Here is a 14,793-nt window from a genome sequence, read left to right as displayed (position 1 = left end):
AACAATAAATAATTTGCTCCAATTTGCAAATTATACACATCGGCACTGGAACCCAAGATCAGGAGACTCCCCAAATCTAAGGCTGTTCTGTCATATCACTCACCTCCTTAGTGACCATGTCACAATCTGCATTTCCCATCTCTCATGAAAGTGTCACTTTCTTTAACAGATCTGTAACTTTCCTTTGGGTCAAGCCTCTGCCAAGTCCAATGTGTATGGAACTTCCTCTCTCTTGCTATTCCTTTGATGTCCCAACCTCTAGTTGGATGGTTTGTTTCATCTCTCCTCTCCTTTCCACAGACACCTCCCCGGGCCATTCCTGTTCTAAGTTAGCAACCAACAAAGCCCTGCTATAAGGCTGCATTAGCATCAGGAAGCCCCCTCCAAGATGCATTTCTATTTTAAAATGCATTCTTATCTGCAGAAAAGACCTTGGGGACCTGAAGAAAGTATGTGACCCCTACGGAACAGTAGGCCAGCAGTGGGGCTGGTGTCTGGGGCAGCCACCCAGTCATGTGACCCCAAACCCAGCATGGTGGCAGCAGACTCCTCTCACCCAGCACACTGCATCAGGTTATCAACCACTCAAGGCACATCTTGGTCATATCAAGACAGATCCTGCTCTAGTTTTCACATGGCTGGTATGCCACCTGCATCTACCAACTTCAGCTTGACTTTTCCACAGAAAACTGGAATGAGGAGTTTAAGACTACAGTCAGTTCATTATAACGTTCAGAAGACCACAATGTGAGTAAATTTTAAGACCTCATTACTGTTGAAAATATGAACTTTAGCTTAGGTAAAAGCTAACTGTACTCATTTACCAACCTTTGGTTAAAGTTTCATTAATAGTTTCCTTAATATTATATAAATAATACTATTTAAATACTACGTGTTTGATAAATACTGAGTGATACATACAGGTTGCACTGGGCTACTAACCAAAAGGTTGTTGGTTCGAATCCAAGTGGTGTCACAGAAGCAAGGCCTGACGATCTACTTTCTTAACATTCCAGACACTGAAAACTCTAAGCACACGTAATTCTAATCTGAAACACGTGATGTTGCTATGAGTCAAAATCTACTTGATGGCAACAAGTTTGGTTTTTTGGTTCATAAATACTGTTTTAAAACAAATTTGGAGACAGGTAGTCTAAATAAGGAGGCAAATGACATGACCAGCTGTATATGAGTAAGAATTTCAGATGTATAATTTTGAAAAATGGGGTGCTAAGTACCTTTAATACACAGAGCTCATGGTAAAATTATTTCATTTCAAGGGAAGAGCCACATAAACCATACTAACAAGCTGAAGGAAGAGTCTAGGTTGGCAATAATCTAAAGAGTATAAAACCAAAAACCAAACCCAATGCCTTCAGGTTGATTCCAACTCATAGTGACCCTACAGCACAGAGTAGAACTGCCCTATAGGGTCTCCAAGGAGCAGCTGGTGGATTTGAACTGCTGACCTTTCTGTTAGTAGCTGAGCTCTTAACCGCTGTGCCACCGGGGCTCCAATCTAAAAAGCATAAAATCTATAAAACATTATTGCTTGGCTCCCAGCTAAGTCATAAATACCCAATAATATCCCTTGGTTTTTATGCTCAGAAAGTACATGACATACTTAAAATCCTACTGGTACTTACTGATTTTAGCTCAACACATTTTTCAATCTTATCTAATCAACAGGGTTTCAATCTTACCTAAAGAGGAACCATATAAAAAAGGTATGACAAACCTTAAGTTAACTTGCTGGCCATGAAGTTAGTTAACGAGGTATGACAGAAGTTTGAGCGTTGAAGAAGAGGCAGTGATTAGCTGCATGGTATTTCAAAGCAACAAAGAACAGAGCACATAGACATCAGAGAAAAATCTATACATTTTAGGAAAATACTAAAACTCTCATTGATTAACCGTTTGAAAGTCAAGCTCAAAGATATGGAAAATTAATCTGGAGATAGTAACTACATATTATATAGACATCTAGTCAAATAATGTTTTCCTCTTTTCTTTGAAGTTAAACCTAAATGTTCTTAAAGAAACATAGTATACCTGTTATGATTGAATTGTGTCCCTCCAAAATAGGTATTGAAACCCTGGCCCCTCTACCTGAGCATGTAATCCTGTTTGGAAATAGGGCTATCTTTGTTATGTTAATTAGGCCATACTAGAGTTGGGTAGGTTCTAGATCTAATCACACCTGGGTTGTAAGAAAAGTGGAATGGACAGTGACACAGACAGGAAGACAGATACCACATGAGGATCACCTACAAGCCAAGCAATGACAAGGAACCAAGGCATGCCCAGGGCTAACAACAAGGAAGAAACCCTGGAGGTACAGTGGTTAAGAGCTACAGCTGCTAACCAAAAGGTTGGCAGTTTGAATCCAGCAGTGGCTCCTTGGAAACCCTATGGGGCAGTTCTACTCTGTCGTATAGGGTTTTTATGAGTCAGAATCAATTCGACAGCAACACATTCTTGAGTAAGGAAGGAGCTGGCGTGGCCAAGACCCTGATTTGAACTCCCAACCCCAGACCTGTGAGAAAACAAATTCTTGTATTTGTGTTACAGCACTAGAAAACTAATAACACAGTCCACATACGAGGAAAAATGTTACTCATACTAAGATGTGAACTGAAATCTAGTGTACAGTAGATGAAGATGTACTTTCTGCATTTATCATTCAATGATTTGAAAATATTAATCATTATTATAGATTGAATTGTGTCCTCCCAAAATGTGTGTCAACTTGGCTAGGCCATGATTTCCAGTACTGTGTGACTATCCACCATTTTGTCATCTGATGTGATTTTCCTATGTGTTGTAAATCCTACCTCCATGACGTTAATGAGGCAGGATTAAAGACAATTGTGCTAATGAGGCAGGATTCAATCTATAAGATTTGGTTGTATCTTGAGTCAATCTCTTTTGATACATAAAAGACAGAAAGAATCAGAGAGACAGGGAGACTTCCTACCACCAAGAATGAAGCAGCAGGAGGGAAGGGCATTCTTTGGACCCAAGGTCCCTATGCTGAGAAGCTCCTAGACCTGGGGAAGGCTGATGACACAGACCTTCCCCCAGAGCTGACAGAGAAAGTCTTCCCCTGGAGTTGCCATCCTGAGATTGCACTTTTAGCCTCTTAGACTGTGAAAGAATAAATTTCTCTTTGTTAAAGCCATCCACTTGTGGTATTTCTGTCATGGCAGCACTAGATAACTAAGACAGCCAAAAACTACAGAAAAGCCCTGTGCTCATGGACTTGATGGTGAGGCTTGTTTTTTCCACCTGTGAGTCCCCGACAGCACTCCGAATGGCATTCTACACGGAACAGGGCCAGAATTAATGTAGTTCTAGTTTCTGATGGAGCCAACATCAGTATGTCTTCCATGCACAGCAACAACAAAAAAGGTAAACAGTTGCCGTCAAGTCAATTCCGACTCCCTGGTGACCCCATGCATTTCAGAGTAGAACTGAGCTTCAGAGGGTTTTCATTGTGACCTTTCGGAAGTAGATTACCAGGTAGATAGCCAGGCCTTTCTTCTGTGGCACCACTGGGTAGATTCAAACTGCCAACCTTTGGGTTAGGAGTTGAGCTGTTAACAGCTAGCACAACCCTACTTATTCTTAAAGTTGATACATTTGTATCATCAAAGAGAAAGTGGTGTATCAGTTCTTCTTACCTGACAAAGAAGGAAGAGAAGACAAGTCTCCTTTACTGCTTGCCGCTCATTTTTCCAACCCAACTTCTACCACATTGGGAGAGAAATCAGAAATATGGCTATCGGGATGTAAAGATCAGGGAAAAGGAAAAACTGCCTCCTTCTTTTTCTAGAATCATCCCCTTCCTTTTCTCTTTTCTATAATCACAAATTTTTTAGATTAGCATTAAGAAAGTAGAGCGTTATCTTTATTCTCTGGCTTGTTTTATAAGCCAATCTTATAAAAGATGTTTGTTTTCCTTTTGTCACATCTCTTTCAATGACCCAGTTCTGGCAGGGTGAAATCATCTACTCCATAAGGAAATGTTTGACACTTTTTAAATCAATTTGTAATTTGCTTTGTTATTTCAATTTAGTGGAATGAGTCATTCATTCCTTGACTGTTACCCACTGCCATCGAGTCGATTCCGACTCATAGCGATCCTGTAGGACAGAGTAGAACTGCCCATAGAGTTTCCAAGGAGCACCTGGGGGATTCGAACTGCCGACCTTTTGGTTAGCAGACTGTTACAGGTGCTTAAAACAATAATATGAATGTATATTAAAATTATATAGCATTCCAAATAAATATAAAGTTCCTTCATTCCCCATATCCATGAGTCAGGGCTTAACTCACAAAACATTTATTAAGCAATAAAATCACTATATACTCACCAGAAAAAACTCTACTTCATTTATAAATTAGGTAGCCATGTTCTCCCATCACTCAGTAAATCAAGAGCAATTAACAGAAACACTGATTGCCGACTAGTGTAGGCAGATGAAGATTTGTTGTATTTCAGCTAACCATTTAATGTACTAACTGCCAAAAACAACTTGATGACCATTGTACAGGGCTGAGATGATGGGACACCCAATCACCTGAGTATTCACCTAAGCTGCTTAACTTCCCCAAGCAAGGGACAGGCCTGTGGTGTAACGCCTGCCTGTGTATCTCCCGAGTTCCCATGGGGCAATGCACTTCAAACACACCTGCACTGGAAAGGGCCAAGATGTGTCCTCAGCTGCTATGAAATAAATGGATGATACCAACATCAAGACATTATAGATGTCTTTCATATAGTTTTTCTAAAATGCGCCTGTATTCATCCAAAGTCCCGGGGACCAGAAGGCATGAGAAGGTGTCCATTCCTGAGAAAACAGAAACCAGTCTGCAGTAGTTTGGGAAAGGCATGTGTTGCTACCTCCTGGCTTTCTTCTTCCAGTGTTTTAAACATGGGTCTACTCTGATGTCTCACAGGTGGACTGTTTCACCTTGAAACTTAATTCCAAAGAATGAGGCTCTTTTCAAAAATTATCTTCACTTTTTAAGAGAGTGGATGTTCTAGAATTCATTTCTAAGTGTTTTGCAGTAACCACTACAACCACCCTCTGGAGTCAAAGGTAAAGAGGCAGTATGGTAAAAGCAGGGTTCTCAGTTTCTGAAAAAAGGAAAAGAAGAAACACAAATAATTCAAGGACATGTTCAAGGCCCCTCAGCAATTCAGAGGAAAGAGTCGTTATAAGTCTGACTCAGAAAACATGTCAATATTACACATACCCACCACACAGTCAGGAACAGAAGAGAGGTGAGTAATTAATAAAAAATGTTGACTGTGTGGGTCTTCACGTATGGTACTATGCTTTTGATACTTCCTTCACAATATACAGGCCCCTGCACCATTTTAACCGACACTACCAACAAAATAGGGAGTCCCTGCATGGTTCAAATGGCTCACACACTCAGCTGCTAACCAAAAGAATGGTGTTTGGAATCTACCCCGTGGTGCCTCAGAAGAAAGGCCTGGGGAAAAATCAGGCACTAAAAACCCTATGGAGCACAGCTGTACTCGGACACACTGGGGGTGCTATGAGTCAGAAATGACTTGATGGCAACTGGTCACCCCCAAATAGAATAGGAAAATGTTTCTTCATGCACTTAGCCTAGCATCAAGATGAGCAACCAGGCATTAATGATTCACTTACTTACTAAGGGCTAAAGCTCTACTTTCAGAAGATGGAAAAGGGACAAGAAGGGTTGATGTTTGTAGCTGTGTAGAGTATGAACAGGGAGAAGTGATACAGTACAGGAATTAAGAGGAAGAAAATTATCCTACATTAATGTAAGCCTGAGTTCTGCCAGGGTTCCTAGTGCTTACTTCCCAACTGGGGGCGATTCTGCCCCCTGGAGACATTTGGCAATGTTTGGACTCATTTTTGGTCATGACTGGGGGTGCTACTGGCATCTAGTGGAGAGAGGATACAGACCCTGCTGATGCAACACAGCAGTCCACAGCAAAGAACTATCCAGTCCAAAAAGCCAGTGCAGTGGAGGCTGAGGAACCCTGAACTAATGAGATAACCTCAGATAGTTAGTGAACTTCTGGAAGCCCAAGTCTCCTTAAACCCACTGCCGTCCAAGTCTCCTTAGCTGTATAATATTAACAGTAATGCAACGAGCAGTATCTACCTTGAAGGAGGGCTGTGAGAACCGCAAGAGCTAATTCAAGCAGAACACTTCATCCAGATACTGAATGCTTTTTGAATTGGACGTATTTTTAATAATAACTATACGAATGTCTTTCACTTAGCAACACACGGAGAGAAAAAAAGGAAAATAGACGTGGCCACAAGAATGAGCACTCATTTCAAGCTGATAAGAATATTAACAAATAAAATCCAGTACTAGAGTAGTCGAACTTGGTTCAGTTCTAGAATGTTTTCATCTAATCCTATCACCACCAACAGAGACGGCTAAAATAAGCACAAACCCCCAGAACATTCGCTCAGCATTCACCATGCCAGAGGTCCAGATATCTCACCAAACGGGTGATTAATATAATCTTGTGGGTTGTGTTTAATCAGGAGAAATTTATGCTCAAAGGGGATGTTAAAAATTATTATCATTTAAATATTAGCTTTGAAATATGAACTCTTTTATTCCAAGGTTGAGTTCCATTCCAAGTCTTTCAAGTTTTTTTTGATTTTGTTCTTTTTGAATCGTCGACGGTGGCCACATCTTAAGAGACAGTCTGCATTTGTCTGTTGAACCTGGGGCAGAGTTGGAGTAACAGCAAAGAGTTCACTTAAAAAAAAAAAAAAAAATTTCCACAGTCAACTTCTTTAATTCGTGAAAATAGTTGGAACTTAGAGAGCAAGTTCTAGTTAAAATAGCCAAAGAATTGAATATATCTTTCTGCTCTGTGTGGTGAAGAGAGCCAGAAACCACAAGATTATACATCAAATGAGCAAACAAAACAAATCGGGAAAATCTCAGACAGCTGAAGTAGCCCTTCCACAGGAATTCTTTGGAACTATTGGCACATTGGTGTCTGCTGTCAGTACCAATTAGAGTGACCGAGATCAGTTCTGCCTTTTTTCATTCCTCAGCCAGCTACAAACTGGATGACAAAGCAATTTCAAGGCTACAATCTACTTGTGCCCATTTCTTGAAACGCTGAGAGAATGTAAATGTCGTTTGGTTTTTTTTTTTCCCCCAAGTATCATTTTGAAAACAAAATAAAACTGTGAGCTTCCTCATGTGGTGGTAAAATATACTAACACAGATTACTTTGTTTAAGCTATAACCAAAGGCCCAGTGTAAGGTAAGGTATTGGTTACATGAAATATTGCAGAATTTCCTAAGTCCAAATCCAAGAATACTGAATTACAAGGAAAATAAACTCCAAAAATTAAAAAAAAAAAAAAAAGGCTCTACTATTTTAAACATTCACAGGCTAGCTTGGAATTTCCTTAACCCACCTAAACTTCATGAAAACCAGTTCAAGTTTCTTCTGTCAAACTTTAAAATATATGGAAGATTTTAAATATGAATTTGTTCCTTCTGAATTTGAAAAATATCATGGCCCCACTGTACAAACGACCAGATCATTACCAAATTGATTCTATACCTACAGTGCCCGAGAGAACGTCTGTTTAAAAAAAGAAGTTAAACAAAGACTCCTTTTTTTATTTTTTACTTTGATGTCTATATATCTATGTAAATATATATATGTAAAACAAAAGACCATATGTTCAATATCTAAACTGTAAAGAAGGAGCCCTGGTGGCAAGGAGGTTAAGAGCTCAGCTGCTAACTAAAAGATGGTGAACCCACCAGATGCTCCACGGGAGAAAGATGTGGCAGTCTGCTTTCATATTTACAGCCTTAGAAACCCTGTAGGGCAGTTCCACTCTGTCCTCTAGGGTTGCTATGAGTCGGAATCGACTTGCTGGCAACGTGTTAAACTGCAAAGAACTGGAACAGAAAAAGAGATGGATTTTTGTTAAGATTATGAAACACCAATTTTACTCATTATTCCCTATGCCAGCATCATCAATGCAATAAGGTGACGAGATACAAACTCAGGCTCCAGTCAGTCCCCGGGACTGAAATCTGGCTCCACCGTTCACTGTGTGACTTGAGGACAAGTTACTTAACGAGTCTGTGCCTCATTTTCCTCATATGCAAAGTGAGGATAAAATAATTACATACCATAAGGTTATGTGAGGGATTGTTGTGTGTGTGTATGTGTGTGTTTTAAAGCAAGTAAAACAATGCCGAGCAGGTAATAAGTGATATAAAAGTATTTCCTATCACTATCATTAACTGGAAACCCTGGTGGTGTACTGGTTAAGTGCTACAGCTGCCAAGCATAGAGGTCAGCAGTTCAAATCTACCAGGCGCCCCTTGGAAACTCTATGGGGCAGTTCTATTCTGTCCTATAGGATCGCTATGAGTGGGAATCGAATCGACGGCACTGGGTTTGGTTTTGGGTTATCATTAACTGGGAGCCCTGGTGGTACAGTGCTTAAGGGCTCGGCTGCTAATCGAAAGGTTGGCAGTTAAAATCCACCAGCCACTCCCTGAAAACGCTGTGAGGCAGTTCTTCTTCTTCTCCGTCCTGTAGGGTCACTATGAGTTGGAATCGACCTGATGGCAATGGGTTTTTTTGTTTTTTTTTTTTTTAAATCACTGACTGAGAAGCCCTGGTGGCCCAACAGTTAAGACTTGGCTGCTAACTGGAAAGTTAGCAGTTCAAACCCACCCAATGGCTCCACAGGAGAAAGACTTGGTGATCTGCTTCCCTAAAGATTAAAAAAAAAAAAAAAAAAGATTACAGCCTAGAAAACCCTATGGGGCGGTTCTACTCTGTCACGTGGGGTTGCCATAAGTCCTTCACATACCCACTAGGAGGTTTCTAAAATCTCTATATAATCTTGTTATTTTTTTTGGCTTACAATCACTCCATGGTTAGCCTTAATGGACAGGCGGCCTCTCATGGCATATAAGTATGCCCATTGCCTACCTCTGTTGACCCTGCAGCTGCATCTCCCTCCCTGGATTCACTTTCCAGCCACACTGACTACCTGCCTGGTGTCCCACTGGGCACCTAACAACAACAACATCGCTGACCACCATCCGAGCTCAGGCATCCCTACTCCTAAAGAATATTAAGAATGGAAAATGTAACTGTTCATCTTTGGTTTTCCAACTCTTCACTTAGACTGAGCAAGTTCCAAGACCTGAAGAAATCCAAAGGCCCCCTGTAACTTCATAAATCTTTCCTTAACAAACTTCTTTTAATTTAACTATACCTAAAGAAAATAAAATCCATCCATCCTCATTCTGAAAAAACTTTATTTTGCAGAATCAAGAATATAATACTATTTTATAATATATTGTTATATACAATTAATATTATATTATAATATTCTTAAATATTGTATTAAGAAATATTAATACATGATCAAACAGCCCCACCCCCTACATGCACACCCCTCCATACATACACAATGATTCTTCATACTGAGATTACAATTGATAGTAATTTTTTACTCTTTGACATTCCTTTGGAATTTCTAAATTTTCTGTGATGTAACCAGATTTAAAACAATCACACTTTTAAAATGCACATAATTTTATTATTCTCATTACTACTGAACACCACTAATCCCCCTCCAAATAGAGAAGCCAGAATGAGCATCGTGATAATATAAATACTTCCTGGGAAAATGGTAATTTGTATGGACCAAATCTGAAAGAGATTAGTAACAGAAATAAAACCTTTGGACAAACAATCTTGCTCCTTCAACCCAGACGACAGATATTCGCTTCAGTCAATCCTGGGGAAGGATGGCCTCAAAAGGTTACACTTACCGAGTGTTGATGAAAGATGCCTTGACAAGCATTAACTCAATCTCACCTCCACTCTGTAAAGTGGTTATTATGACTGCTGTTTTACAAATAAGGAAACCAGGTCTGAAGGTCACACTGCCAGTCAGGAGCAGCGTTTGAATGCCCACCAGATCTTTGATCCCTAAGTTAAATATTCTTTCACCAGCCACGGAGGCCCTCACCTGCCTCTTGGTTTCCTCAGCCTCTTATTCATTGCCTCCCTCTTCATCCTTGCCCGCCTCCCTGCCTTCTGGATGCTGCCCCATTTGCAGTGAACTCAGTGAGCAGGAGAACAAAAGCCTCACATAGCTCCCACAGAGAAGGTCTAAGGTAGGGCCAGCTCTGCCTGAACCCACCAGTATTCTTGAAGATTTGCAGCTGCAGACGTGAACACCAACGTTGCAAGGTTCATAAAGCAGCTTTCAGGGCCGCTCAGAATCCCCAGAGGGTGGGCATCTGCAGAGGCGGCCAGCTACTGCACAGTAAGTAATTCTCTGCTTTACTCAGGCAGGAATGCCCTGAGAGCAGAGACACGGGCACAGTGGCCCAGAGAAAAGTGTGTGTCCTCTGTGGCTCTGGAGTGCACACTGTCATGTCCTGAAAGGCAGGAAGGAACAAGGAATGTCTAAGGAGAATCCTCAGATCCCCACAGTAATGAGTCACTTCAATATAGGCACTCAAGTCTATTGCTCTGCATAAATGTGGAATTAAGACACAGCATAAGAAAGGCCTCACATGGCTTTAATTAGCCCCTACATTTTCCTTATTGATAAGTTTCAGCATTTTTCTCCACGTAATTTCTTCTGCTAATTATTTAAACAAGGAAATAAGCCCTAAGTCAATAATATGTGGCTGTGTGCATCCACGTCCCGTTTGTAAAAAGCATTTCTTAGTTCTGTGCAGATATTAACGAACTGTATTTTGCAAGGCAAGTAACTAATGAGCCCTAGTTCACCAGTGGTTATTGAGCAACCTAAGTGTAGAGCTAGAAAGAACGCATTATAGCCAGTCTCCAGAATCTACCAGTAACCAGACTTTTCTGAGCTTTAAGCTTACCAGGGAGGAGATTCGGGAGCCCATACTCCCTGATGGACAAATACATAAATCCTATTGCAAGGATAAGGACAACCCAGGGCACCACAGGAGCCAGTCAATAACAAACACTTAGGCCAATCATCACCTATTCTTCAAATGTCTATATATCTACTGTCAGATTCTGATTAGCTTAAAAAAAAAAAAAAAAAAAGGCCCATTTTCTCTTCCTTCTTCCATGATTTTCAGGAAGCTTCCCACTTGAGCTCTCTCCAGGGCATTCCAATCAGCATGCAGCACTCATTTCTTCCCACCACTCAAAGCTCCGAAGTAAGTTATATTTCCTTCCTTGGACAAAGCCTTGAGGAAATATTCTTTAAGAGGTCCAGGGGCTCTGACCCTGACTGTATCCTGTAGGTATCTAGGGACGTGCTTGGAGCCTTCTCTTCTCACAGAAGCGACTGTCTCTGGGAGCACTTGTGCGTCAAGCAGTTGTTGCCAAAATGGGAGTGTACTGCTCCCAAAATTCCTAGAGACCTAACCCTTTGCAAGAACATTTTCATTCATCTTACGGAAATTTTCCTTAGGTCCTTTTCTTTCAGATGCCTTTCTATTCTTGATAAAGGAAAGGTGCTGGACAACTCAGCTTTGACCTTCCAGGGCAAAAAGTTATACAAATATACAGTAGAAAATTAAAATCTATGTGACATATATTAATTAGCAGCTCTCAAAATTAGGTGTTTTCATCTTGAGTTAATTAATAAAAATAGCTAGACTTTACTGAGCACTTTGTTTGCAGGGCATGAATATCTCATGTTAATTCCCACTATGACCTTATAAGACAGGACTAATTATTATCCCGATTATATATATCATAGTAATGATTATTCAAAATAGCAAAATAGCTGCGACTTTTTGAAAGCCTATGGGCCAAGCAAAACCAAAACAAGCACATTGCTGTCAAGTCAATGCCAACTCATAGCAACCCCATATGGTTTCTAAAGCTGCAAATCTTTACGGAAGCAGACTGCCACATCTTTCTCCCACAGAGCAGCTGATGGGTTTGAAGCTCTGACCTTTTGGTTAGCAACCGAACGCTTTAACCACTGTACCTCCAAGGCTCTTGAGCTATGTGCCAGACACCTTATTTAATATAATTTCATTTAATCCTTACAGTAGTGTGAGGTTGGATTTCTATTTACCCCCATTTTACAGATGAAAAAAACTGAACACACTAAGCTTAACTGGCTCAGTCAAGATCAGTGCTAGTAAGTAATCCCACTGGCAATGAGTCAATTCTGACTCATAGTGGCCCTATATGCTATGAGTAGCTAGATATAAACCCAGATTGGCCTGATTCTAGACTTTTTAGCCACTCTGCTATAGTGCCTCAAACACCAAATAAAAATACTAATCAAAGAATGGGTTGAAAAAGATCTCTAGGAGTTATTTAGCAAATAATTTCTACTTCTTCCTTAGGTCCACAACTCAAGCTTTCTATTCCCTTCACTGTTGTTGTCGTTAGGTGCCATGGAGTTGATTCTGACTCATACCTGCCCCACGTACAACAGATGGAAACTCTGTCCGGTTCTGCTCCATCCTCAAAATCATTTCTCTGTTTGAGCCCATTGTTGCAGTCACTGTGTCAATCCATCTACTCGAGGGTCTTCCTCTTTTTCACTGATGTGCCTCTTCAGGGACTGATGTGTCCTGATTACATGTCCAAAGTAAGTGAGAAGTTTCCCCATCATGATGTTGCTTATTGGCCCAGTTGTGAGGATTTTTGTTTTCTTTATGTTGAAGTGTAATCCATACTAAAAGCTGCAGTCTTTGACCTTCATCAGTAAGTGTTTCAAGTCCTCTGCGTTTTCAGCAAGCAAGGTTGTGTCATCTTCATATTGTAGGTTGTTAACAAATCTTCCTCCAATCCTGATGCCACATTCTTCTTCATATCGTCCAGTTTCTTGGATTATCTGCTAAGCATACAGACTGAATATGTATGGTGAAAGGATGCAACCCTGAAACACATCTTTTCTGATTTTAAACCACTCAGTATCCTCTTGTTCTGTTGGAACTACTGTCTCTTGGTCTATGAATAGGTTCCTCATGAGCACAAATAAGTGTTGTGGAATTCCCATTCTTTGCAATGTTATCCATAATTTGTTATGATCCACAAAGCAGGGTGCCCTCGCAGAATCAATAAAACACAGGTAAGCATCTTTCTGGTATTCTCTGCTTTCAGTCAAGCTTCTTCTGGCATCAACAATGAAATCCCTCGTTCCACCTCGTCTTAGGAATTAGGCTTGAATTTCTGGCAGTTCCCTGTCCATATACTGCTACAAATGTTTTTGAATTATTTTCAGCAAAATTTTACTTGCATGTGATATTAATGACATTGTTCAATAATTTCTGCATTCTCTTGGTTCACCTTTCTTTGGAATGGGCACAAATATGGATTTCTTCCAGTCAGCTGGCCAGGTAGCTGTCTTCCAAATTTCCTGGCCTTAAGGAGTGAGCACTTCCAGCACTGCATCTGTTTGCTGCAACATTTCAATTGGTATTCCGTCAATTCCCGAAACCCTGTTTTCCGCCAATGCCTTCAGTGATGCTTGGACTTCTTCCTTCAATACCACAGGTTCTTGATCATATACTACCCACTGAAATGGCTGAACATCGGCCATTTATTTTTGGTACAGTGACTACGTGTATTCCTTCTATCTTGTTTTTATATTTCCTGCCTCTTCGATTTTTTGCACATAGAATGATTCAATATTTCAATTCAAGGCTTAAATTTACTCTTTAGTTCTTTCAGCTTGAGAAATGCTGAGAGAGTTTTTCCCTGCTGGTTTTCTAACTCCAGATTTTGTACATTTCAGTGTAATAATTTGATTTGTCTTCTCAAGCCATCCATCAAAATCTACATCTGTCCAGGTCTTTTACTTCATTATTTGTTTCATTCGCTTTAGCTACTCTACATTCAAAAGCAAGTTTCAGAGGCTCTTCTGACATCCATTTTGGTCTTTTCTTTCATACCTGTCTTTTCAACGACTGCTTGCTTTCTTCATGTGCGATGTCCTTTGAAGTCACCCCACAACTCATCTAGTCTTTAGTAATTAGTGTTTAATGAGTCAAATCTATTTTTCAGGTGGTCTCTAAATTTAGGTAGGATTTTTTTTATACTCAAGGTCGTAGTTTTAATTTTCTTCAGCTTCAAACTGAACTTGCATATGAGCAATTGATGGTCTGTTCCATAGTCGGCCCCTGGCCTTGTTCAAACTGTTGATATTGAGTTTCTTCATTGTCTCTTTTCACAGATGTAGTTCATTTGATTCCTGTGTATTCCATCTGGCAAGGTCCACATGTATAGTTGCTGTTTATGTTGTTGAAAAAAGATATTTGTAAGGAATAAGTACTTGGTCTTGAAAAATTCTATCATGCGATCTCTGGCGTCATTTCTATCGCCAAGGCCATATTTTCCAACTACCAACCCTTCTTCTCTGTTTACAACTTTTGCTTTCCAATCACCAGTAATTATCGGTATATCTTGACTGCAATGTGTGAGCAATTTCAGACTGCAAAAGTTGTAAAAATCTTAATTTCTTCATCTTTAGCATCAGTGGTTGGTACGTAAATTTGAATAACTCATATTAACTGGTATTCTTTGTGAGTGAATGGATATTATCCTGGCACTGACAGTGCTGTACTTCAGAACAGATCTTAAAGTGTTCTTTTCGATGATGATACACCATACCTCGTCAATTGATCATTCCCAGCAAAGTAGAACGTATGATTGTCTGATTCAAAATGGCCAATATCAGTCCATTTCAGCTCACCAACAGCTAGGATACTGATCTTTATGAGTCTCATTTCATTTTTGATAGC

This window comes from Loxodonta africana, chromosome 10 (genome assembly GCF_030014295.1).
Source record: "Loxodonta africana isolate mLoxAfr1 chromosome 10, mLoxAfr1.hap2, whole genome shotgun sequence".
NCBI lineage: Eukaryota > Metazoa > Chordata > Mammalia > Proboscidea > Elephantidae > Loxodonta > Loxodonta africana.
The sequence above is the reverse complement of the archived record's forward strand: the minus strand, read 5'-3'. Positions refer to the sequence as shown.